We start from the raw sequence: 27,788 nt of genomic DNA, 5'->3' as shown, positions 1-27,788 counted from the left end.
AACCGTCTGCTCATTGTTCTGGCTTCCAAAGGTGAACTCCTACTTATCTGGAATGTTCACTACCCTTCTGTCTCTTCATTTTTCCTGAACTTTCAGCTCCTTCTCACGGTGGTTTGAAAATCAAAAGTTTGCCTGACCTCTCCATGCCTTGACCTGAAACGCCAATGAAGTCAGCTCTTCTTGGGATCAGTTTTATTCTTTGACACCTACATATTGCTATAGGACGCATGACACATTTTTACCTCTAATTCCTTGAATTCAATGGACAGTAGAGCAAAGAGGTTAGGAATGCAAGCTTTAGAATCCGTTTGCCACAGCTCACAATCCCAGCTACTCTGTTAGCTAGTTGTGTGGATTCGAATGAGTAGCTTCCTCTTTCCGTGCCTCAGTTTATTTATCTGTAAAATGGGAATGATAGCAGTACCTGCCTCATCAAATCTGTTTGAGAATTCAATGAATTAACACAGCGTAAAATGCTTTAAAAAGCCGGGCGCACAGTAAGTGTCCAGGCTGCACAGGGAGTGAATGGCAAAACTACATTTTAAATTCAGATATCATTCTCTAGAACCTATGTTCTTACCTCACTCACGCTGGCTCTCAGTTCAGTGATGCGCACAGCTCGGCATTGGTTCTAAGCCTTATCAACTCTCGGGCATAATTAAAGGGAGGCAAAGTGATGGCAACAACTGATGATAATAGTTATGATTATAAAAGCCTGTGTTTCTCTGTTCTAGCGACAGCACACACCCACTACCACAAGCCTCTCCAAAAGGGAAAAGTGATTTTATTTCTCATGGCTTCTGCATTCAAGAGGTGGAGGGGAAAGAGAACAAAGTAAGAAAAATGAGTCAGGAAGTAAAGAGACCATGACATCCGGAGGAGAAGGAAACATCTCATTTCTTCAGAAGAAAAACATATCTTCATTTTCTTTTTTAAAAAAATCTTTCCCCGTGCGGTCTTCTCTTCTGTTTGTTTTTTTACGTTAGTTTTGTATTTGATATTTTTTCTGAAAATTTGGAAGAATTTTTTTTCTAGTGATTACATTCCTATCTATGACTTTACACAATACATTTAATCCTCTTTTAAGGAATAGACGTTTTCTAGAATTATTATGGGTTAAAAATCATTCCTTTATGGTTTGTGCTGCAGGCATCATTATTTAATAAATCCTTGCCTACTCAAACTCACAGTGACATGTTTTTACAGTACCAATTAACTTTATGCTTTGACCAAAGATGAAATTAGCCCATATATTTTTCCCTTCCCTTCGCCTCCCTCTACTCCACTGCCCCATTTAGCTGATGATATTATCATTTGAGTGTTCACTTTGTAATGGTAAATATACTTGTGCTTTTCTCCAGAGGATGCCCAAGGACAAAGCTGTGGGGACAGTCCATACCAGTTGCTAGCAGTAAGAATGCACATTGTTGCTCAGAAAATTTTAAAACAAAAATAAAACCAACTCCAAGTCAGGTCATTAATACAGTGATACAGCACCAATAATACAGATCAGTGATAAAATACTCCTCCTCACAAGGAGACACCACTCCTGCCACTATGTGTCTCTTTGAATGTCCCTCAGTTGTTTCATCAGCTTTACATAATATCTTTTCATGTTTCACTGTAAAAGATGAGAAAAACAACACCTCTTGCCAATCTTTGTCAGGGTTTATAGCATTTATGTTGTTTGCGGCCATATTTGTTTTGCACAATGAAGTAGATTCAGTACCATTTTCCCGTACTTAACCATTCATCTCCCGATTAGCTGTGGTTTATCCTTTAGTAGTTTTTAATTTTTTTTAAGATTATTTTTTTGAGAGAGAGAGAGCACGCGGCGGGGGAGGCAGAGGGAGAGAGAATCCCAAGCAGACTTTGCACTGAGTACAAAACCAGACACAGGGCTCGATCTCAGGACCCGGAGAGCAGGACCTGAGCCTAAACCAAGAGTCAGGCCACCCAGGCACCCCTGTCCTTTAGTAGTTTTTTAAAGAAGGTGTCAAAAGTCCCTGCACATTGAAAAATGTCTATTATGTTCATACAGGCGAATATTTTGGCTGAGTATGAAATTCTTAAGTGCTGCCCACTATTTTCTGTGAAGAAGTCCAAGCCTAGACTCCTGTTTTTGACCGGAATTTTTTCTTTTACTTGAAGCTTGCATGTATGATTCTGGGTAAAATTTTCCTAGGAAATAGCATTCCCTTTCAAACTGTAGATCCTTTTTTTATCTGTAAGATTGTCTAAACATTTTTCTGAATCAGTACCTCCATTTTTCCTCTTTAGGACACCAATTATGCATATCACCTTCATCTGTTTATTATTTTTTTCTCTAATTTTTTAACTTTTTGCTTCTCTTTCATTGTGCTCATTTTTATCATGTCTCTTACTGTGTGTTCATCAGTGTCGGGTTTCTGTTATGCTAGTAATCTTTTTGCCTTTAGTTCTATAGCAGTTTTTATTTCCTTTTAATTTCTATTTCACTTTGACTTTTCCTGAGCTCTGCCAGCTCACAGTTCATCTCTTTGTACTCTCTAACCAGCTCCCCTTGACGCCTTATATTTCTGCTCTCTTTTCTGTATTAGAGCAATTGTCTCTTTAAATTTTTTAAAAGATTTATTTATTTATTTGAGAGAGACCACATGCGTGCACACACACGTGCACATAAAGGGAGAAGCAGACTCCCCACTGAGCAGGGAGCCTGATGTGGTCCTGGCATCATGACCTGAGCCGAAGGCAGATGCTTTACCAACTGAGCCATCTAGGTGCCCCCACCTCTTTAATTTTTTTAATGACTGGTGAGATATCTGGGTACAATATTCATCTGCAATGGATTTCTACTGAGCATTTCTCATCAGCAATTTGTCTCTGTTTTCCTTTTCTTCTTCTTTCTAGTAATAACTGTATATATATATATGCTGATTTCTTCTCCCCCCCATTTGAATGAGGTAAGTTTTTCATGAACCAATTATATGTATGAAGGTCATGTGGGGAAGGAGCCAGGACATGGTAATATCTATGAGCCCTCTGAGAATTTACTTTTCCCTAGCTGTGGAGTCCGTCAGTTGTGGGGAGATTTATTATGTAAAGACCCCATAGTTCCACCCATCACCACAAGGACTGACTGCTTCTTGCAAATTCTTTACCTAATTCCTCCTTTGGCTCCATTGTTCCTCATTTCTCAGAACAATATCAAGCCGAGGGAGAACTTCCATGCCAGCCAGCGGAACTTTCTCCCAATTTCCTGGCAAGGGCTTTTGCTTTGCGCCCCTTCATGAGACTCTACCTTAGAAAAGCACACTGGTTTCTAGGATCTACTCACATGGACATCGTTTTGATTTCACCTGACCCTGGGGGGCTTCATCAGCACCATTGTTATAATACTTCACCACTTTGTGGTTCCAAATTTATGCTATCTCTCAATTTCGTTGGAGACAGGTTTTATGTTTCCATTTCTCATTCTTTTCTTGTTGCTTTTGGATAAGCTGAACGGGGAAGAGAGAAATGCCAATTTTATATCACCATCTTCAGAATGGAAATCACTAGATCTTCTTAAGAGAGAACCAATTTTGTAACTGAAAATGACATATAGAGAGCAATACAAAGAATGGAAGAAGAAGAGAAGGAGGAAGAAGGAGAAGGAAATTTAACTTTCCAGTAGATAATCTGCTCTTCCCAAAGAAAACCACAGTAGTCAGTACACACTCCTGGGTTCTGGTTGACTTTTCACTCTAGTTACTATTTTTATCAGGAAGTCCATGACAAAATTGTCTTGTTTGGCATGACTTGTTAACGCGGAGGTCATGAGACTTCAGTCCCAGGTATTTGTCATTGCAACAGATGCTGCAGTTTCCAATAGCAATTGACGTAGATTTAACTCACAGAAGCAGAGAATAGAATGGTAGTTGCCAGGGGTTGGGGGCATGGGGAAATGAGAAATTATTTATCAATGTGTACAAGGTTTCAGTTAGGCAAAATGAGTAAGTTCCAGATGTCTGCTGTAAAACATAGTACCTATAGCTAACAATATGGTATTGTGCACTATAAAATATGAGAATAGATTTCGTGTTAAGTGTTCTTAACATCACATACACACGCACACAAACACACATGTGCATGTGTGTGCGAATACAAGAACATTTTGGAAGTGAAGGATGTGCTTCGTATGTTGGTTGTGGTGATGGCATCACTGGTATAGTCATATGTCCAAATCCTCAAGATGTACTCATTAAGTGTGTGCATTTTTTGTGTATCATTTGTACTTCAATACAGCTAAAAAATATAAAAAATAAGCTAAAACTCTCTTTTAATAGCAATGAGACTATGATTTATCCCGTGGTAGTATTGAATACATTGATTTTTTATTTAAAAATACAATTCTAATGTGAGGACACAATTTTTTAATGGAGAAGAATGTGTTATATCCACTGACAGTCAGCATTTTTTATTTGTGGGCGGCAGAAAGACTGGTGAGAGAAGAGAATTTTCACTGCTGAAAGCATCATAGAATTAGCTGTCACACTTGACATTAATGTTAATTGTGGACAAACTGAATCTTCTGACAGATTTTCTGCAGCCAATAATTTAGTAAAAGTGCTCTGCTTTGGAACAGCAAGAATGTCAGCTAAAGGTCAGCTTCCAGGGCATTGAAATGACCCCTTCACATAACAAGATGTTAAAATTGGACTCTTTCTGCCTTAATCTAAAGCTGGAAAAGCAAACAATAGATGTTAAGTACCCCTACATTACAAAATGCAGGGCAAGATCACCTCTGCAGAACTTGCAAAGTGAATGGTAAGAACTCAGTGGCGCCATGATTCCTCATCAACTCTCTTGAGGTATAAAAAGATGGAAGTTAGAGGGATTGCAGAGCAATATTAGTGCAGCAAGTTCTGAAGGGCTATAATACTTTCTCTTCCCCTCCTAGAGGGCAGGACAGGGGGAGGGCAAGTTATAGAAACATCTAGTGACAGCTAAGAGCATTTGATGAGTTCCTGGCGTATGTGGGGTCCAAAGACAGATGTCAGAACTATGCTGGAGGAAGTCCAAGGCAGGAAGGTGAAGCCCACGGCTACAGAGTAAAACCCTACACTGGGAACAAATTACAACTCACGGTGGGACAAGGATTTGTGAGTGGTTTTGGTGGCAAGATGTGGGCCACATTGGGAAGAAAGCTGATCCACAGCTGCCTTAAAGTGAACTTAGCTCAGGAGATCCCCCAAGTGTATGATAGAACCCAAAAAGAGAGAATTCGCATAGGATAAGCTGCTGGATATACAGAGGCTGAGACTCAAATTTTGAGAATTACAAATGGAGAGCCCAGCATAAGTATTTCTGTGGAAGCCACAAAAGCACCCAAAAGAAAATAATCAGCATGAGGGACCGGACATTGATAGAGGGCACCAGTGCCAGGATTTCATTCCCTGTAGGGAGACAACTACTGTTCAATACCATTATAGGTTAGTTTTACCTGCCTAGAACTTTATGTAAGTAGGCTCATATAATATGTATTCTTTTGTGTCTGGCTTTCTTTCCTCAGAATAATGTTTTTGAGGTATATCCATGATGTTGCATGGACCAGGTTATTTTTCTTTCTTATTACTAAGTATATACCATTGAATAAACTTAGTTCAATGTGCTTATCTAGAAGTTCTGTATGTTTTGTCTTTACATTTGATTCCTTTTTAAAGATTTATTTATTTATTTTAGCAAGAGAGATCAGGGGGAGGGGCAGAGGGAGAAGGAAAGAAAGAGAGAGAATCTCAAGCAGACTCCCTGCTGAGAATGGAGCCTGATGCCGGGCTTGATCTCACAACCCTGAGATCATGACCTAAGCCAAAACCAAGAGTCAGATGCTCAACCAACTGAGTCACCCAGGTGCCCCTTTACATTTGATTCTGTCCTCCAATTTAAACTAATGTTTTATATATGATGTGAAATATGGATTGAAGTTCCTTTTTTTCATACAGATATCTAGTTTTTCCTGCACTATTTCTTGAAAGGACTCATTTGTTCATTAAATTATCCAATTACTCTTGTATAACAAACTGCAGCACAAACAAAAGGTTTAGAACATGTCTTTTATTTTGGTCACTATTTTGTGGGTCAGGAATTTGAGAAAGGCTCTGCTGGGCAGTTCTTAACTTGGAGTTTCTCATGTGGGTACACTCGGTGCATGGGACTGAAGCAATCTGAAGGCTCACTTAGGCTGGACATTAGATGGGGCACACTCAAATGACTGCCATGTTGGCTGTCTACTGGGAGCTCAGCTGAGGGTGCCAACTAAAATATCTACACATGATCTCTCCAGTATGGCAAACGTAGGGTAGTCAATCTTACTCAATGACTGGCTTCCCCCAAAAGAAATGTCCCAAGGAAACCTGCAACAGGTGCGTCGCCTTTCATGACCTACTTTCAGAAATTAGATAGTGTCACTTCCATCATATTATTTTGTTCAAAGCATTCATAGGACTATCCAGATTCACGAGAACCCCACATCCTGATCAGAAGTGTATCTAAGAATTTGTATCCTCTTTAAAAGCACAACATCATATACATGGGGTCTATTCATAGACTTTTTCTGTTTTGTTGATCTGTTCATCTATCCTTACACCAATAGTAATATCTTGATTATTATAATTTAAAATAAGTCTTGGAACTGAGTAGTGTAAGTTCTTTATTTTTTAAATTGTTTTGGCTATTCTACGTCCACATTTCCATATAAAGCAGTTTGTTAGTATCTATTTAAAAAAAAAAAACCTGGTTGGATTTTAATTGGCATTGTATAGAATCCGTGGAACAATTTGAGAAGAGTTGATTTCTTAATACTATTAAATCTGCAATCCATAAGTGGTATATTTCACCATGTATTTAAGTCTTTATTCTCAGTATTGTTTTGTGGTGTTTCATGTAGAGAATTTACACATCTCTCATTAAACTTTTTCCTATGTATTTTATAATTTTTGATGCTATTGGCAATGGAATTGACTTTTAATTTCATTTTCCAATTATTTCTTGCTATATTGTATATGGAAATGCAAATATTTTGTACATTGATCTTGAATCCTGAAACCTTGCTAAATTTACTTGTTATACCTTATTATACTATACACCTCCAATATAATGTTGAAAAATAGTTTTAGTCTTGTTCTCAAATTTTGGGATCAAATCTGAAATTATTTGGCAATTATTTTTTCCTTGTTGTTCTGCTTCAGTCTCACTCTTTCGTATTTCAGGGACATCAGTTACACGTAAGTTAGATTGGTTGATGTTGCCCAACAAATCTCTGAGGCCATTTCTTTTTTTAGGCTCTTTTCCTCTAATTCAGTTTGGATAGTTCACTGACCTTTTCTTCTACAGTGTTCAATCTTCTGTTAAACTCATCCAGGGAATTTTCCATTTCATATATATTTTTTTCAGTTCCAGTGTTAACATTTCATTCTTGTTTTATAATTCCAATTTCTCTGCTGCGATTACCCAACTGTTCACTAATTATGATGATATTTTCTTTAAATCATTATATATTTATAACAGCTGTTTAAATTCTTTTCTGCTGATTCCAATATCTCTGTCATCTCTGGTTCTGTTTCCATTGATTATTTTATCTAATGATTATAGAGCACATTTTCCTACTTCTTCAAATAAGACAGAGCAGCCCAGTATTTGAGTTGTGGCCTTTTTGGAATTCCAATTAAGTGCCTGAAGTTGCAGCAAGATCTCTCTCTTTTGGTTGATCTGAATTTTAATGCCACCCTGAACTCTGTGATCTCCAAAATTGCAGGTCAGCTTGTAATTCCCTAAATAGATGTTTGCTGCCAGGATTTGCAGAGTCTCTCTACAGATGCAGCTTAGTATTTGGCTAAAGATTCAAGGTACCCCTATGAAGATTTATAAAGCTCTTTTTCTGCCCAGCTGCCTCCTTTCAGGTATCCATCCCTGCAAGTCCCATCCATAGCAGCCCCAAACTCTGCCACCTCAGCACAGTGAGATCGGGGTGCTTTGCTTGGATTTCAAATTCCTGTGCCATGGTCTGAAAGTGCCTCCAGTCAGAAATCTGGGGTAATCATGAGCTCATGTATTTTCCTTCACACAGAGGTTACAGTCTAGTACTGCCTGTTGTCCATCATCTGAAAACAGTTGCTCCGTATATATTTGCCTAGCTTTATTGTTGTTTATATTATAAGAGTTAGTCAAGTACCAGTTATCACCATGACATTCTATTATCTAAGATTGCCTGGAGACCTCAGAATCTGGTTAAGATTTCATCCAGTTTCACGAATAAAATATCCACAATGTTTGAAAGGACAATAATGAGAAATAATAAATTGGTTTTCCACTTGTACCCTATAAAGTTCAATTGATTCAATATACTAGTTACATTATTATATCATAAATATATGTATATATGTGGAATAAGAAAGTATGTTTAGGGAGCACTAATATTGGCCTTTAATTAGGAAATGGAGGAAATGGTGACCCATAAAATCTTGATTGTCAAGAAATAAAGCTGGAGTGGGTTGGAGCAGGAGAACCTGGAGTTTGGATTCAGTCCCAACTCTATTTCTTATTAGCATTATTGAGCAAAATCATTTAACCTTTCAAAGTCAATGTCCCCTACCATTCCAGCTGGATTAAAATACTGGCCCCCTCCTTTTTGTCATGAGTAGCAGATGTGAAATGTGTGCAAACTCTCTACAAATGCTAGTCTTCATTAGTGGGAAATTGATTTAGGAGCTATATGAGGAAAAGGAAGGAAGGAAGGAAGGGAGGGAGGAAGGAAAAAAAGAGCAATATTCTAGAATGTGGGTACAGATTCTATTCCTAACTCTTTATTTTCTAAGCATATATAATAATACTAGCACCCCCATTCATTCAGTGTTTCCTACATGCCTGACAGTTTTGCAGACTTTAGTTTATTTACTGGCTACCGTAAACTTGAATGACAGCTATTAACATCCTGATTTTGCAAAGGAGGGAACCAAGGCTAAACAAAGTTAAAAAACTTGCTCAAGGTCAAATGGCAAATCAAGAAATCAAACTCAGACTCTTATGTCTACAAAGCCTGGGTTTTTGCATTACATCACATGGACCATGAGCAATCATCACTTCTCTAGGCTTCAGGGCTTTGCTCCATGATTTGAATCATGTGCTAAGTATTACTATCCCTTTTCATCAAAACATGCATAATTGCAACATGATTTTCTAATCTTATTAAACCTCAGGCATAAAGAAGCGTAATCTAATTCTAAGTCTACTTAACTTGGAAATGTAGAATTCTAGGAATATGTTCATTCTGGTTTTCATATTCAGCTTCTGATCTGCTATCAGTGAAGACTTCAATCTGAACAATGATTCTCTAACCTTATTCTAATCAATCACACAGGACTTGATGCTCAACTTTTTTTCTCCTCTACGCCGGTCAAATTCACAGTAAATTTCTAGCTGTATCATCTGTTTTTGCTTGTCACGGAGGTGGTGAAAATGTAACCTAGGTGGGTATTTTTGAAAGAGAGTCTCCCTGCTTATTCTGATGCACCCCCTTGTCCACAGAGATAGTCTGAAAAACCTTATTGCACATTTGTTTGTGCCCAGCTCAGCTCACACTGCAGACATATATTATTTTGCTCTCTTCTCATTAATACTAATCATCATTCTCTCTCTTTGTTTTTAAATCTATACAATCCAGGGCAATAACATTATCAGTTTGCAGGGTTTACCTGAGAAGTGAGAAAAGGGAAGACCTTCATCTCTATGTCTGCTTTGACAAGATTAGAAATGGGACATGATGGAAGAACATACTTCTGCCTCCTGTGCAGAAGCAAAGAGCCCAGCCTTGGCAACGGCAAGAGGTAACTGCACAAGCATTGGTGGACAGAGAGCACATTTGAATAAGCATGTCAAATCCATCTGTGAGAGAGACATGTCCCCCACCTCCCTGACAATCACCGCACGCAGGGCAGGTAGTACAGTGGGATCTGCACTGTGTATGGGAAAGGCGCTGAAGGGAAGAAAGAACTGGCCAGTGAGGTTGGCTGTATGACAGCTTCGGGAGTTGTTTCCAAATATTTCTGCCATATGTAGGAAAATAAAAAGGCACTAACTGACTCGTCAGGACAGATGTTCTCCTGGCACAACCTGGGGATCCCATGGGTACCTAAACCCCCACCTTTTCCTGATCATAACAGGAAATAACATACCAATTCCTTGGTGTCTTCTAGTGTTAGGTCTCCAGGGGGAATGGGAAACTGACCAGTAGTGATGAGCTAACTCAGCTGTCACCTCCAAATCATTTCTATCTCTCCCTGCATATCAGCCACAAGGGTTACTCACCAATCATCTGGCTGAAATACAGGCTTTTAAAGCACGCTGCCTCCTACAGAAATTCAGTTTGTGTTGAGCACCAAGTTGACCTCTTTTTCAATCTCCTGAATTTAAAATTAATGCAGCATCTCTGTTTACTGCATGATTGAAGATTCCAAAACTCTGGAATGTAATCACATGCAAAATGTTAGCAGGGCAAAGATCAAGGACGTGTATAAGACAATTTGACACATGCAGAGGCCAAGTCAGAAAGGTCAAGTCAGAAAATAAATTGCAACTAGCAAGGGCATGAAAGATCAGTGGGGCCATGCTTTATAAATATATTAGCAATGTGAACAAAGTGTAGACTCCTTAATTATTGTGGTGGCAAGGGAAATAAAATAAGAGATAGCAAAATGGTGGAGGTATTAAATATCTCCGTCGTCCTAAGATATATATCCAGTTCTTGAAAAGTATTATTTTGACTTCAGCTTTGACCCCAAAAAAATTTTTTTAAAGACTCCAATAATCAGAAGAATAATTATTCAGTACGTGGAAGTAAAAGGAAATTCAGCCTGATAAAGAAATACTTTATCAACTGTTTACTGGCCATTTCTGGATGTCTCAAAGTCACTGCAACTCAACCTGTCCAAAACAAATTGATCACATTTCCATCAAATATTTCCTGTCACAGACAATGACACTACTATGCATTTTCCCAAATCTTGGAGCCTTGAAATTTTGAATTACTTGGACTCATCTCCCTCCCATCCTTAATGTTTTTTGTCAACAACAGCTTTCCTTTTTTTATGTCCTTCAAAGCATCTCTTGATCTATCTCTTTCTCTGTATCTACTGCTTTTTGAAAAAATCTTTCACTTCACAGTTTAACTCCCGTATCCTCTATACTTGCCTCTCAGGATCCACTTTTTTTTTTTTTTTTTTAAGTAGGCTCCACGTCCAGCATGGAGCCCGGTGCAGAACTTGTACTCACAACCCTCAGATCAAGGCCTGAACTGACATCAAGAGTCAGACGCTTAACCAACAGAGCTACCCAGGTACCCCAGGATCCACTCATTTCTACACCACATCTCCTGAGGCAGTTCTTTTTCAAAACCACAAAAGGTCTCTCTTCTATCTCAACAACTCTTCACCTTCCTGCACAGTCTATACAAGATAGGGAAGCTTAGGTGATGTGATTTGCCAGCTCAGTTCTCTCCTTTTTTTTTCCAGTCAATACTTGCCTCTCAGAATTTACGGTTCTCCGTCCCCCACCAGAGGCATGCTGTTTCTTCAAGGGCCTAAGCAGACACACACACTGAATAGGAGCTCTGCTTTGACCAAGACTCAGGGACCTTGTGCCTCAGGTTTTAGCTCTGGTATCCAAGGTTTGATTATCATTAGCCTTTTGGATCCCTTTGAGTTCTGGTATTGAAAACAAAAGGAGAGGACAGGGGCCACCACCAGCAGCAACAATGACACTGAGCAGAATTTAGCATGAGACATTGTGCATGCTTTTGTGACAAGATAAGTGACACTGGCTTATAGCACCAAAAGCCCACATTCTCAGTGACTTAACACAGGGTTTATTTCTCTCTCATGTCACAGTCCCACACAAGTCAGTGGGGCAGGGTGAGGAGTGGGGAGCAAGAAGCAGTAGTTTTGGGTTCCAGGCAGGGGAAACAGCTAGAGAACTCTCAAAAGCTCCCATGAGGGAAAAAATTAGAAATAGAGGACATTCACACTGCGACAGGACATCAATGACAGTTTACACTTGCACCAGCCCAGAAGACTTAATTCCCTGACCCCCTCATCTGTGTGGCCCAACACTGAGCCACAACAGCCACTAGTAAGAGGTGGCAGCTGGAGGGTGAATGCTGGAAGGGAGAAGTTGACAACCTCCTTTACTGTAGGTTTCCAAGCCTGAAGCAGAACCAACCTGGGGTGAGGAAATGTTATGGCCTGATTTAAAGTTTAAAGGTTTAATGTTAGCCCCACTGAAATAAAACTGCTCTTATGAATAAAGAATATCATAAATGCTATAGGTGCTGCCTAAAGTTTCATCCAGGAAGTCTGAGTTCTGAGTGTGTGTGAAGGGGCAGTGAGAGAAGGATGGAGTTGCTCCCTGCCCGTGGTCTCCACGTAGGGTCCAGCTCACTCAATAAATCAGTTTCCGGTTCACTTAGCCTGCTTCCCTGACCTCTTCATTTGACCCCTACTCCTGTCCTCAGACACCATGATGAGTTTGTCATGCATCTATTTGGCTGTGCCGAACTACATTTCCCAGAGTTCCACTTCTCATGTTTTTCCCATTAGACCAGAGGAGGATTCTTTGGAGATGTGGAGAGCTGAAGGGGAGCAGCAGTCCCTCCTTGTGTAACTCATACAACTTATTGATGATCTGCTGAGTAACTCTGGCTTGAAGCAGGAGCTGGGACTACCTTTCCCGATCTTCCTTCTGCTTTGATACCTGGACCGGGTTGACTCCTGGCCAGGTGTGTGTGTAGTTTCCTAATGAAAGGTTTTGGTTTCTGCAACATACACTTGTCTTTAAGGTCAGAAGCCAAAAAATGGACACAGATTTCAATCTGTCCTTGTGGGGTCCCAGCCAGCCCTTGATCTGTCCACTCTATATCTGCCTTGGCCTCCGGACTATGGTCCTGAAGATATCAAGCTCCAGCAACAGACACAGATATCATATGTATTTCTCTGTTTGAACCCTGAAAAATTAAAAGTCAGGTCAGTGAGGCATAGGAGAAGGTTATTTTAAATAGGATAGTCAGATATGTCTCTCTGAGGAGGTAACATTTGAGCAGACACCTGAATGAGCGAGTAAATGAGACCTCAGAGTATCTGGAAGAAAATCATTCCAACAGAGGGGATGGCAAGTGCAAAGGCCCGGGGGCAGGAATAAGTCAGGATGTTGGAGAAACAAGAAGTCCAGTATGACTAGATCAGAGAAGGAAGCACTCTGGCTCCTGGGTGAAGGATTGACTGGAGAGTGTCAAGGTGGAAACAGGGAGTCTGAGCAGGGGCTTAGACTATGTGGTATTTGTACAAGTGGTGGGTGTCTAGGTTTAATACATATTTTGAAAGTAGAGCTGATAGGAATTGTTGATGAAATGGATATGAGTGTGAGGAAAAAAAGAAATCAACAATGGTTCTTGGTGTTTTCCACTGAGAAACCATATGCTAACCCTGGGAGGATCTAAAAATACAGCCTCACCATCCTCAAGGAAACAGTCTGTTGGACTATGTGCCTTTCTTCTGCACACGCCCCACACTCAGCATTTCCTCCCTCTCCAAACTCTTTCCAACTCCCCATTTAAATCATTGTGTCTTCCATCTTCACTCAATTGTGAGCTCCATGGAACTAGGGATTTTATTTATCTTTTTTTGCCCCAGTCCACTTAGTGTAGTCATTTGTGAAGAATAGGGTTTATTTAAATTTTTTTGTGTTGATATCTTGAAAAAGATTTGAAACCTACAAACTCTCATAAGCTGCCCTAATTCTTTGAAATCACATCACAAAGTGGCTTTAAGGTTTTCTTTTTTGGAAAGTCAATATGTGCATTTGTTTGCATGTGCTGATTTTGTTCTTCTTTTGGCGAATTTCAGGGATATGCCAGGAATCAAAGATTCTAAGAGAGGAAATCCTTTTATTCCTGTCATTTACTTCACAAAAAATTAGAATTTCTTTTAACAAAGTACATTCATATATTAGGCAGAATTTAGGCAACTAAATTCTAAACAAGCCAACCAAAGCCAATCTAATATCTTACACATGTTGGGTATTAATTAACACAGTTAATTAAAGCAATTTAAAATCTCCCCTTACTGATTCCATTAGCACTGGATTTTTCAACTAATAAAGAACCTTTCTTAAGTATTATGAATTGTTATGGAAATCACAAATTGCAGAGGCATTTATGAAGGAGAAATAATTTATTCATTAATTACTAAAATTCACTGACCATAAATTTGTCACCGAAATAAAACTGTGGCACTTATGCCCAGATGCACTCATAAATAACTAAATAATTAAACTCACAGCCTCAGAACAAAAGCCTCACAATGGGCACAATGAAGTCCAAATAAGTATCTCACAGGACAAAAATAGAACATGTAATAAAAATTATGCTAATCTGCATGTGACCCCTTCAGAGCTTTCATGCCAGCAGTTTCCAGAAATTGCACTTTGTTTGTCGTAACTTATTTCCTGTTCACTGTCCCTTAAGAGTGACAAAATATTTGGAGCATCCCGAGGCAGATATTGTCCCTGTCGACACTGTACTGGTTGCGACGATGAGGATTGTGGTCTTCCACACTCAGAACACATCCTTTCCTAACTTCCATCACCATGGCCACAAGCCTCCTCCACTGGGCACAAAGGGGAAAGAAAGAGGGAGAGGAGAACCAGCATTTACTGAGTACATACTATTCCGTAACTGTGGCTCTTGACACCTGGTTTAAATATATTTACTTAGTCCCCACAAGATTTTTTCCTCCATTTTCAAAAAACAAAATTGACATTGAGGATTTAATTAGATTGCTCAACGTCACTCAGGACAAGGTGTTGTGTCTTCAACTCTTTCTGACTCTCAAATCCATATTTTGGCACTTGAATTTGGCCTAAAGGTAGTACCTCAAGTCTCTCATTTGTACCCATCCTCTGAAGCATCCTCCCCAGACAGTCCTAATGAGGCTGAAGCTCTGTGTAGGATCCACTGTGGACAGACCAGCCCGCTCAGAAGGCAGCAGCTACCCCTTTGCATCAAGCTATTTTCCTCAGGAACGTCTTCTCGCCTTCAGAGAGCACATCGACGTATTGCAAGCAACTCGGAGACCTCTGACATATGGGAAGCATGTTAACTGTCGGTTATTACGCACACATACCATGTTCTTCAATGTTGTGTGAAAATATGGGGAAGGTGCCAGTCAGAATCAGAGGAGGAGCCCTTGGATGATGACCTAGATATAAGAAGAGTGAGTAAGTACCAAAACTATTAGTAATTTCTGCCTCTTCCTGCCCCACGTTTTTTTTTTTATAAAAATAACTGGGCATGGGTCCACAGAACTTCAGGTTCTTATCCTTGCCCTCCCAGTTACTAGCTTAGTTACCTTGTTAAGACCCTTTTTTGGTGGGGGGGTGCCTGGGTGGCTCATTTGTTAAGCATCTGCTTTTGGCTCAGGGCGTGATCCCAGAGTCCTGGGATCGAGCCCCACATCAAGCTCCTCCGCTGGGAGCCTGCTTCTTCCTCTCCCACTCCCCCTGCTTGTGTTCCCTCTCTCGCTGGCTGTCTCTCTCTCTCTCTGTCAAATAAATAAATAAAATCTTTAAAAATATATATATATATATATTTTTTTAACCTCACAGAGCTTTTGTCTCTTCATTTGCAAACTACTGTCAATAAAGTCAACTTCAAATAGTTGTTAGAAGCTCAAATGCGAGTGTGTATATCTGAAAAGAAGTCAACCGGGTAAATCTAGCCCACATTTATGTTTCATTTGAACAACAGAGCAGGGGTTTTTTAATGTGAATTTGAACTTAAGAGGGTAATGCATGTCCCAACTGGCCATGCTCCCCACCACTCCCTAAGGTCTTGTAACAGCTCCACTCACCGACACCGTCTACTCGCCCCTTGAGGCATTTAAGTTGGATCTGATATGTTTATATGTTTTCTGTGAACTCTGAGAAATTATAAAAATACTATAAATATCATGTACTTCTTTAAAGACAAAAATCATATCTTAATGTCATGTCTCATGTCATGATAGTTTACAACAGAATGCCAAACAGATACTGAGCTCTAGAAAGAAGTTTCTGGAAATGAAATCATATTGGTGGGGTCTTGATAGAAGTAATGGGGAGAGTCCATCCTCACCAACCTGATCAAACTGCAAAACTTTGATTTCCAGGACCCAAGACACTAAGTAGCCTTCCTTGTGCTTTCCAGAAAACACTCAGATTGTTTTAAAGAAAGAATCTTAATGTTTGGCTTGGATTGGAAACTTGTATTTGTATGCTGCAGCAATGGTTCAGGTCACAGACGTTTTACAAGGAAACCAAATAAGTAAATCAATAGTACAGAAACAGTTTACCCCAGGGCCCATCTGCTACCCTGTGGTTCATTATAGTACTTAATATTGCCATGATTAGAGTTTCTCTCTAGTGAGTTCAAGGAATAAACAATATTTTGAATGTATGAAAAATTATTATGTATTCATCTGAACAACTTCCAAAGAATCTTCTATGCTGCACTGAGTACTGGGTATTGCATGGCACGGTCGGCGGGTGGGTGCCAGGGCCGAGGCTCGACCAGAGCATGCAGCATGAATTACAGAGCAGGCGAGCAACAGGACAAGGAACACAGGAAGAATAGCTCTTTCAGTCCTACTATTTCCAACTTTCTTTTGCAGCTGAGTGCCTTTATTTCTATCTACCAGCAAAAGAATAAAATGTAAGTAAGAAAATTGTATGTTCTAGACCTTTTACCATTAATTTACATAAATGGAAAAAACCCACAAGTTTACATCAGTTCTACATCCTTATCCATAATTGGACAGTTTTCTCCAGTGGCTTAAATAATACCTTTCAGCCAAAGCTTTCATATTATTCCTTCTTATTAACTTTATTCCTCTTGGTCCCCTGTGAGCTGGGTTAATAACAGGAGCAGTAGAGTTTTTATGTTGCACATAAAAAGGAGACAAAATGATTAACCCCAGGTCCCAATCCAATACTAGACACTGGACACTCTCCCCTGGTTCTCTTGTTCTAGTCTCACATCACATTGTTGAGTCACATGCTAGAATTGCTAAGGATTGCAGTCAACGAGATGGGCTCCACCAGACACAAAGGGTGGTCAACACAGACATGAGTAGGAGAGAATACGTTTCAGCCAAGAGACTTCTGACAGTGTGTCTCAAGAAAAGGTTCATAAATCATCTGCTATTCTTCTTTTCACTCTATGAAATACTGATGCCAGATATGCGGGCCATGAATCACCTGGAAATTTGGAGAGTTAATATAAAGAGGGTGAAAGAATCTGTATTTCAAAGCTTACATCCTCAAACATTATCTGTAGATTGCACAGATTTTCCTGCACATATAGCAGCTACTATTTTTAATCATATATATCTTATATGTGCTGTTCTGGCTTATAAAATACAAATGATTTAATATATACATATATTTGTTATTATATATATAGGATACCAATGATTCGAAACACTATTAAATTAATTGTGGCCTTGTAAATACGCATCACCCCAATTGTTATAAAAGTATAAATGCTCTTACACTGAGTGTATTGGGGGAAAAAATGCAGTTGTAAGCAACTAAACAGTTGGGAGACACTATCCTCAATGTTATGCTCAAGTCTATGTCACAAAATACAATTGGATACAAGGAGCTCGGTTTCTTTTTGAGTAATGAATACCTTGAAGCAAAACTTTACCCTTTCTACATTTTATTATTTCCTTTTATACCTTCCCATGCCCACTCTTTAAAAAGTTTTGTTTCCTGGGGCGCCTGGGTGGCTCAGTCAGCTGAACATCAGACTCCTGACTTCAGCTCAGGTCATGATCTCAGGGTTGTGAAACCAAGCCCTGCCTCAGGCTCTGTGCTGGGAGGGCAGCCTGCATAAGACGCTCTCTCTCACTCTCCCTCTGCCCCTCTGCCCCTCTCCCACTTCTCCCTCTCTCTTAAAAAATAAAAACGAAAACGAAAAACAAAAAACCAAAACAAACAAAAAGAAAAAAACTTGTTTCCTGAGAAACGTCTGTTAAATGATTTATTATTTGGTCTTTTCATAGTAGATCTATGCTTTTATTAGGATTTTAAATTTTTTAATTAAAAGTCTCTTTTCCCCATTTTTTAGAGACATCTGATCGGACACTGCAGCTTTGATCTGATTTTTTAATTTTTTGAGTTTATTTTTATAGTGATCACAGAATCTTCAACACTGGTTTTCTGCTTTAGAATCTCTGATAAACACAATGGGTATCTAATCACCATATTTATCTTTGTCAGTTTCTGACAACTAAGAACACTCTGCATCACTTAGTTTAGAAATAGTACTATAACCAGTGACATAGTCCTTTGTTTCAGAACTGGCTCCAAGCCAGGTAAGTATTATTGATTTTTCTCCAGAAAGAGTTCTATTTCCCAGAGTTTATTGAGGTAATCCCCAGGCAAACTCACAGGCATAAGTTGACTTCAGTATAGACTTCCCACTGGCCAATCTATTGAGTCAAAAACTGCTGTCCTACAATAGAAGGCCCGAGAAAAGGGCAGTTGTCATTACGGGAATTGTACTGGTCTTTTTCTATTGTTGGGAAGTCTATGGGAGACTAGCAGTTTGGAAGAGAATAAATCAAAATTCTCAACCTCGAATTAAAAAAAAGTGAGGCTGATTGTGGGATTAGGCATAAGTCTACCTACGGCAGCCATGGACTTGGCAGTGACGCACTGTTGGCGCTATTGGGATGGTTTCCATATATCATCGTTTTTATTATAACCGTTACCATTTTACACATAGTGAAACCAAGGCTTAAAATATCACATTCTTGTTGGGCTTAATTATTAAGTTATTTCAAATGCGTGTGCACACATGTGCATTCAGCAGACCTTGGGCAGGGTCTAGCATCTGTATTTTTTTAACCCATGGGATAACTCCAATAATTAGCCAGTTTTAGGTACCACTTACCCACCCCTCTGTTCTAGGAATACCACATAAAATTTCATCATCCCCCAGTATTTTCCTGAGCATCTACCAGAATTGCCAATATAGTAGTCGATCTCAGTCTTCTATGCTACCTGAAGTCCAGCCAAGATCTAATTTTACCACCTCTTCCTTGTTTGCTAGCAGAGAAACAGTGAAGTCCATGCTTGGACTAACCATATCCAATATTTAATTGATACTCTCTGCACAAGTTGCTTATGGTTATTATCTGGTGATCACTGTCTAAGCCAGCCCGGTGGTTCAATATTTTCAATATTAACATCAGTACTGACCAATGAGTAAGGGACTTGGGGACATTTTGAGAGCTAGGCCTCCTATTTTGTGGCAGCTACAACAGATTCAAAGAAGCTGATGGAAGGGACTGGGAGAGAGCGCCAGCCTTTGCTTTTCCCATCTTGATTGCACTCCCAGTGCTAAGGGCTGTTCCCACAGTGACCATTGCACAGTGACAGGATCAAGAGAAGGTTTGGGAAGATCATAAAAGCCTAGCGGACCTCAACTGGGAACTTACTTTTACTTGACGTTGAGCTGAGTCATTTCAGTTCAAAGTGATATGTTTTTTGTTGTTTGTTTTGTTTTTGTTCTAGAGATTACTGTCCAAAATAGTAACTTTTGTTCAGAATTAGCTGGATTACTTTGGGTGGACTGCAAAAAANAGAAAAAAAAAAAAAAAAAAAAAAAAAGAATTAGCTGGGGTACCTACTCTTTTTAGAGATATGCATTCTACCAAGGTTTCTGCATCTTCTGGAGCTACTTAGCCATGTCACAGAGTTTCTGTGAGACCTCTAGCCTCAAACATTTCATGACTTCGGTAGAATTATTCAGATGTTCGGGGTTACAGGAAGACTCAGCATGTGGAATAATAAGACTTCCACCAGCTTCCCCACTCTACCTTCCTTATTCTTGCCGTCATTACTCCTATCTTCTCTCCACATCCCAGCTCTGAAACCTCAAGGCCAAGTGGTACCAGTATCAGAGCTCTGGAGTCAGACTTGTCCAATTCAAATCCCGCCCCAGGCAGCACTACACCTCTGGAGAAGACTACTGACCATTACGTACGTCATTACATACATGGCAATGATAATGGTATCTACCTCATTGGGTTCCTGAGAGAACGACACCACACTATGCATTAAAACATAGAACTGGGAACATTACAGGTGCTCATGAATGCCCCCTGGGGGAACATACTGATGGTCCACTGAGCTACTGAAATGATGCTTTGGATCTGATCCCTGCTTCATCAAGAAGGACCAGAAATGGAATCCAGGTAGTGAGAATTTATTAAGACTCAATTAAATACTTGGAGAAATCAAATACCAGTGATTTCAAGAAACTTGCAGTCCAGTTAGGAACCTATTATAAACACGTGAAACAGGAGATCTGAGAAACAATACACATAGTAACAGAATTAATAGAATATAAAATATAAGAATTAATAAAATAGAATATAGAATATAAAATTAATAAAATAGAATATAAAATCTAAAGGCTCGTTCTGAGTTGGGTAGCGATATCTAAGGAAAGCATTGTAGAGGAGACTTTTGGACCTGACATGAAAAATGAGAAGTAACAGGTGAGGGGTAAGAGAGAAGGATGTTTTAAATGCTGGATAGTGTTAGGAAACATACATTGATTTACATGGTTGGAACAGGCAAATTAGCAGGTCCATGCAAAACCCTAGCTAAGGTGAGATGGGGGAGGGGAGGATGGAGATGAGGAAGGGCCAGAAAGAAGCATTTGTGGTGAATCCTAGGGCCACTCACAGCTTACAGTCCCCTCTCCTTTGTGCACCATGTGGAAATGTAACAGCAGAGGAGCTGGAGAAAGAGGGCCTCTGAGAAGCAGTAGCCTTGCAGGAATGTAGGCTGTGGGCCTTGGAGCTCTGTGGGATGAAGGGAGACGAACAGGTGAATCTAATAATATTCCAGAAATACTGTCAAGACTTAATCTCTTACATACTAGCAATTTCTGTGGTTTTCTGAGATCGGAATCACTCCTACAAGGAGAGAAGCGTTTCCATGGCGTCATCGTGCCTCTGGGTGATTGCAGTGATGGAGTGGGCCATGTGCACACGCTCACAAGCCTGTGAGGGGAGAGAACTATGGGAATAAAAGCAGGGTCTGGCTTGGGGCAATTGGACTTACATTGAATCCTAGCTTTCCCAGCTGCTGGCTGAGTGACCTTGGGCAAGTTCCCCAAACTTGTGGAGCTTTGGGGTCCTTCTGGGAAAAGGACAGTGTGTTGTGCAGATTAAAGACAACATGTAGGACACATCTCTTGCAGAAGGTAAGGGCTCAATAAGTTCCAGACACTATCGTGACCTACAATGTAGGCAACTCAACCCAAACAACAGTGAGTGCAGCCCAGAATGGAGAGTCCTCAAAGACCCTCTCGGAAAGCCCATATTTTATTTATTAAAGCATGTTTAATATATTTATATTTGTACTGTTCATATTAAAACTTCGCACGGTTTACTTGTGTGGCCCATACAAAGCCCCTCAGGGGTTGTGTTTGCCTGCCCCCTGGTGGTAAGAGAAGCCCACTTCAGGCATGAGGTGAAATAAACTCATTTTGTTGATGAGAAACCAGAGGCCTGGCCAGGTAAAACGACTTCCCCAAGGTCACGTGTTTTAAAAAGCCGAATTAGAGTCCAAACTTCATCACGCGTCCTCATCTTTTGTTCTAACCAGCTAGAAAGAGCTGAGGTAAGTATCAGAAGGAAGTTTAATGGATACAAAGTACAGATATCCCTTTACTTCACCTCTCTTAAGCAATAAAACCATTTTCCTTTGGGAATGAAGGGGGTTTAAATTGCTAGGCCCTCCACCACCCGGTTAATCTTCCATGACACCAGGTACTAATGGTTGTGGGAAAACAAAAGGAAGTCTCTGGATGCTTGTGACTAGACAGGGCTGGGTTCCCCTGGGCAGAAAGAGCCAAGTCAATATTAAGAAAATCCTGATTTAGGAGTCATGAAGAACATTTTCTACCAGGAACTGGCCAAGATGAGATGGAAGAGATAAAAGCCCTCTCACCTGGGGTCATGGTGGGCTGGGGATGGTACCCTGGGTTTGAGGACAGTTAAACTGTTTGGAATCCCGGTTATGTCTCTCACTTGCTCTGTGCTCTTAAACTAATCTTCAGAGACTCAATTTTGTCACATGCAAAAGCCTAGTTTGAGAAAAAATAGGAAGAAAAAAGAACAATTATATTTGGGCACTAAATATCAAAATTTTCAAAAGTCGAAGTATTTTGTACGTAACAGAGTTTTACATAAATGCAAGTTGAGCCCATTGCACAAGGAGGTGGATATAATAAAGTCTACAACGTTTTAAGAAGTGTTTCTGAGTCATGATGATTCTGTTGTGAGCAAGGCTCTTAATGTCTGTGATCCTCACTGGATTCATCCGAAAATATAAATATGCACTTTACAGGTTAATAATAAGAGTTTGTAGCACGATGTCTAGATGTTAAATAAATGGTAGTTGAATCTAAAATGAAAACAGCCAACCCTCAATTTTCTTCCTGTCATAGTCCATGCTGAAACTATCAAATGCACCGGGCAGGAACCAGAGAAGAAACTCAGGTCAGTCCATCGAACAATTGGGCTAGAAGTTTGGTTGGCACACAAGATTACGACTCTGAGGATCTGTAGGAGGATAAACGGCTCCCAGTAAACCTGGTTCCATTAACATGACAGGGTGACATGGCTCTATTTAGAAAAACATGTCTTTTGAAATTTAGGAAAGGGAGTTTGCTGATTTTTAGGGTTTCCAAACTGTCTTCTATGAAACAAGATTTGGGAGCACTCCCAGGACCCTAGAAGAGAAGGATATAATGTAGAAGGGGGACAAATAGGTTGGCTTCTGGACTCCCCCACCCCCCCGCCCAATCTCTGGTTCAACCTGAGCAGCCACATTTTACATGATTTTATTTGAAGCAAAAAGTTTCCGCTGTAAGACACTTGTTAACAACAGGATGGGACTAGAGCATGGCCCTCATGAGGCCTGGGGGCGAGTCGTATCCTGATTAGTTGGGCCTCTGACATGTTTCAGAAGCGGCACCATGAACGCCAACAACCTGTCTCTCAGCGAGGACTGGGAATAAGGCAAGAGGCTGAGGGGGAGTCACGTGGAGAGATCTCTCAAGCAGCTGACATGACAAGTCGCATACTTTCTGCCTAGCGCTGACTCGTGGCAAAGATGAATTCAGTTAATGCTCATAATAACTGCATGACATCTATGCTTTCGTGATCCCCATTTGATAGAGGAGGAAACACACAGAATGGTTAAGGTCCTCAGAGAGTGAGTGGTGGAGTCCAAGTAAAAGCCACATTTTGGCACCAAAATCTGCACTCTTCACCTCTACGCTGTGTCGCTTGTCCATACACACGGGCTGTGTGAAGAACCGTAACATGAAGAAAAACAATCGACTCCAGCGTTGTTGGGAGTGCCCCACTGTGGACGGGAGAGCACAGGCCGTGACAGTCGGAACTTTTAGTCAAAACACGCTTCTCTACACTTCCCACCGAGGAAGCCCTACCTGTGCAGACGCTAGGGGGATGTCCCTCACACAGGCCGCTGCCAGGGGAAAATTTTTCTGGGAGATTATTTTGACCTAAAAATTCACATGCGATTGGCATACTTTATAAACGGGATTTATATTTTAAAACTACTTTGATATTAAAATGGTAACTAATCAGTGAGGTTGCCTCACTCACCACCACCACCACACCCAATACAATGACCATCCCATGTTTATCCCACAGTCTCAAGTCCTTTCGCTGAAGCACAACTGTGTAAGACGGGAAACCTGTCTGCCATGGCTTGTCGGGTATGCCATGGCTTGTTCTGGAACTTTGTATATTACTCTGCCAAACAAATGCCACACTCCTGGACCTATTTTCCCTTTACCGACCTAACAGTGGGGCAGGGGTATCTTCTCATTCTGGAAGAGGGAGAGTTACCATGAAGTTAATCAAGCATAAGATTCAGGCCCCTTACTGGCATAGTAATGTGTTGACATAGTCCTCAGATTCTGTGAAGTTTGAAAAAGGAAAATATTTTAAATCAGCTCAGACCTCTGTCCCTTTCCAGTCCTGCTTTGCCTCTCTTACTCTTCTTCCTCTTATCAGAAGCAGGGGAGTGGCCCTGGGCATTCTGAGGTCTGGCTAAAGAGCATTTGATTCCAGAATGTGACCTGTGTACGTGAGATATAGCCGCATGGCTTGTTGTGACTTCTGATGTTGTTCACGATCTTGGCTCAGGAAGGAGTCCAGGAAATGCCTGTCCTTCTCCATGCTGACCCACCCTACAACGTCATGATGGAACAATGAGGACAAAAGTCAAATAAGATACGACTATGATCCCACAACAGCCAGCTTTAGAAATGTTTGGTTGTAGATTTAAAAAACAAGAATAGGGGCGCCTGGGTGGCACAGCGGTTGAGCGTCTGCCTTCGGCTCAGGGCGTGATCCCAGCGTTATGGGATCGAGCCCCACATCAGGCTCCTCCGCTATGAGCCTGCTTCTTCCTCTCCCACTCCCCCTGCTTGTGTTCCCTCTCTCGCTGGCTGTCACTCTCTCTGTTGAATAAATAAATTAAATCTTTAAAAAAAATAAAAATAAAAAACAAGAATAGAAATGAATAAAACCCAAAGCAAATCCGTGGACAATTCTTCCAAATCTTACAGCTCATATTTAAAAGATATCTTTGAGATTTTCCAATTTCAGGAACCTGGGAAATTCACACAGCAGAAAACAAAAGAGGTGTGAAGCTGAAAGAAATGTATAAACGGTCAATAATAATTTGCTCAACCATGCTAAAGGAAAGACTAACTTATCTTTCTATTGACTCTATAAAAATGTATTACACCATCAAAGTTGAATGCAGAACTAATCAAAGAGTAAATAGCCAAAACTATAGGAAAAAATTATTCTCTAGGTGTGTCGGGCAGTTAATGAGTAAAATGCCCTGACTAGACTTTGATGCTTGCTTGTACAACTTGTCAGCTTTTTCAATTTTGTAATTTCTTGGGATTTTCTTTTGTAAATAGTCACTCTTGTATTTATTTTTGTATTCTCTTTTAAGGAGGGTTAATTTGATTAGCTTCAGGCCCCATCAATTTTTATCTGCCCCTCCTGGCTCCATGCCTCACCCCCAATTTCCTCAGACCATGTGTAGTACCTCCTTCTGGAATATTCTCACGTTAGAAAGTTGCACATTCACTACCTCACTTCATTCATGTCTTAGTCCTCTCAGGCTGGTATAAGGGAATACCCTAGGCTAGTAGCTTATATACAGAAATGTAATGCTCATAGTTCTGTAGGCTGGGAAGTCCAAGAAAAAGACACTGATTCAGTGAATGGTTAGGTCCCCCTTCCTAGTTATCAGATGGCTGTTTTTTGGCTGTGTCCCCACATGGTGGAAAAGACAAAGGGTCTAAAGTCTCTATTATAAGGACATTAATCCACTCCCATGATCTAATCACCTCCCCAAAATCCCACCTCCAAGTACCATCACAATAGGCATTAGGATTTAACATTTAATGGGGAGGGGTGGCAGCAATATTCAGACTTTAGCAATTTCAAGTGTCAGCTCAGACATCACCATACCCAAGAATCTTTTCTTGGTCACTCTATTTAAAATAGAATCCTCTTCATTTCTTACTACTACCCCCTTTATACCACTTTGCTTCCGCACTTACCACCTGCCATATTTGTGCGTCTCCCACCATGATATAAGCTCTGGAAGAAGGGTGATGTCGCCTGTTTTGTTCGCTGCTTGTTCACTGCTTGTTCGCTGCAGTGGCTCATAGTGGGCACTCAAAAAATATTTGTGGTTTGAATGAATAATTGGGGGGGGGTGCCCAAATCCATCAAAGAGTTGATCTAATGAGAACTCTTTGGGTTCAATTAACACTGGGAACATGCAGTTCAAAGAAGGAACAGGAGCAGCCACCATATTCCTGTGGTCCCTGTGCCTCTGCCCACTTGGGTCAGCAGCGTTTTTCATTTTAACAGGTGATAATTCCAGCAATCTACTCTTACCTTCCTTGGAGGAGCCCTAGATAAAACGATCTAAAATAAATAGAAATTGTATTTTTAAAAACCGGCAGTTTTAAAAATCAAGACCTGAGTGTCCTGGTAAATGTCTGCCGGCTCCACAGAGAGTCCGCGAGAAATAGCTGCAGCCACATCCCCACTGCAAAGTGTAGTTGGCTCATCAGTGGAGGAAGCACGGGGATTCCTGAAACATGACAGCCTCTCAAAGCTGGGACGTGCTCGGGGAGAGGCTCGGTCTCTCCAGGCCACTGCTCAGCGAGCGAAAGTCTTCCCTAATCCATTCCCGCGCAGGAAAAAAGGCCAAAGCCTGATAGAGAAATAAGGCCTTAGCTTCTCCACGATGCAACAAGCCCGTAGGAGACAATGATCATTTAAATTTCCTGCTAATCCGTTAGCTAGTCTCCTGGAGGATTCAGCTCTGGGCTGTGCTCATACTACTAACACCGGACTGATCAGAGATTCAAAAGCTGAGTAGAAAGTTATAAATCTGGAAGGGAAAAGAAAAGAAAAGAGAACAAAAAACCCACACGCTGGATTTTTCTCATCTTGTGCCAACACTGCCACCTAGTGTTATAAATACAGAAAAGGAATTCTGTGCAGTAAAAATCCTCACAAAGAAGTCCAGAATTAGGAACACAGCTGCACTCTATGTTCTTTGTCAATCTTCTAAGATTGTGTCAATCCGCTTTCAACTCAAAAGCCGAAGCAAAGGTTTTAGAATATAGCTTCTGTATTCTTTCTTCCAAAACTCAGCCACCACCGTTCAGCCTAGAGTTAGCATGTATTGTTTCTGTTTGCCAGCCACTTTTCTAAGAGCTTTACAGGGGCTGACCTGGTTCTTGGTCCCAGGAAGCTCATGAGATATAGGCTATTAGTAACCTGCCTATTTCTTGTGTTTCACACATGAGAAGAGTGTGGCACAGAGAGGAAAGTCAGGCGGTCAAGGTCATACATCTAGTAGACATCCCGTCACAGATCCTGTTGAAAGTCCACAGACTTTCAACTCACTGTTGTCTTAACCATTACACACCGTCCTGACCTCATATGTGGTGCTAATGGCCATGAAGGGGATACGAAATAATTAAAAAACTTGGACTATGGAAAGAGCCCAGATGTCCACCAACAGATGAATGGATAATGAAGATGTGGTATGTATATACATATACATATACATATACATACATACATACTAACAAACATACAATGGAATATTACATAGCCATCAAAAAAGAAATCTTAGCATTTGCAATGATGTGGATGGAACTAGAGGGTATAATGCTAAGCAAAATAAGTCAATCAGAGAAAGACAATTATCGTGACTTCACTCATGTGGAATTTAATAAACAAAATAGGGGATTATAGGGGAAGGGAGGGGAAAAATAAAATAAGACAAAATCAGAGAGGGAAATATACCACAAGAGACTCTTAAGTATAGGAAACAAACTGAGGGTTGCTGGAGGGGATGGGGGTGGAAGGATGGGGTAACTGGGTGGTGGACATTGGGGAGGGTATGTGTTGTAATGAGCACTGGGTATTATATAAGACTGACGAATCATAGACCTGTACCCTTGAAACAAATAATACATTATATGTTAATTTAAAAAATTAAAAATTAAAAAAAAACTTGGATCCAACACTCAAGGAGCTGTGGGACAAAATACAGTTCTTTATGGAGAAAGCGGAATT

The sequence above is a fragment of the Ailuropoda melanoleuca genome, chromosome 7 (assembly GCF_002007445.2).
Source record: "Ailuropoda melanoleuca isolate Jingjing chromosome 7, ASM200744v2, whole genome shotgun sequence".
In the NCBI taxonomy this organism is placed as follows: Eukaryota; Metazoa; Chordata; class Mammalia; order Carnivora; family Ursidae; genus Ailuropoda; species Ailuropoda melanoleuca.
This window is presented reverse-complemented; position numbering follows the sequence as displayed.